Source organism: Teleopsis dalmanni, chromosome X (assembly GCF_002237135.1).
Source record: "Teleopsis dalmanni isolate 2A chromosome X, ASM223713v2, whole genome shotgun sequence".
Classification (NCBI taxonomy): domain Eukaryota; kingdom Metazoa; phylum Arthropoda; class Insecta; order Diptera; family Diopsidae; genus Teleopsis; species Teleopsis dalmanni.
Genome location: NC_051848.1, coordinates 97231121 through 97231470, shown reverse-complemented (window position 1 = coordinate 97231470; position 350 = coordinate 97231121).

The window sequence follows — 350 nt, the reverse complement described above, 5'->3', positions numbered from 1 at the left end:
AAAATTCATTTAACTGCGGTAAATATATCTCCGAGCTGCTGAAGTTAAATTTAATTAGTCTTTTTAATAATGAGACCTTTCTTGTGCGTCCATCTTACTTTCATAAACAATTATTAGAGAAGAAAGAATACAAAAATAGTAAGATATTAGCTTAACATAAATGACGGGTTGCAATGTAAATAATGTTAAGTTGCATTACTTAACAGTTAATTTTCTGTAAAAGTTTTTATTAATAAATTAACTTGTTGTATTACATTAGAACAAAATCATAAACCAACTGTAGAATAATTGAATTAATTAATTATAGTTATTATTTCTAATTGTTAAATGTCAATACCATTCAGTTTAAA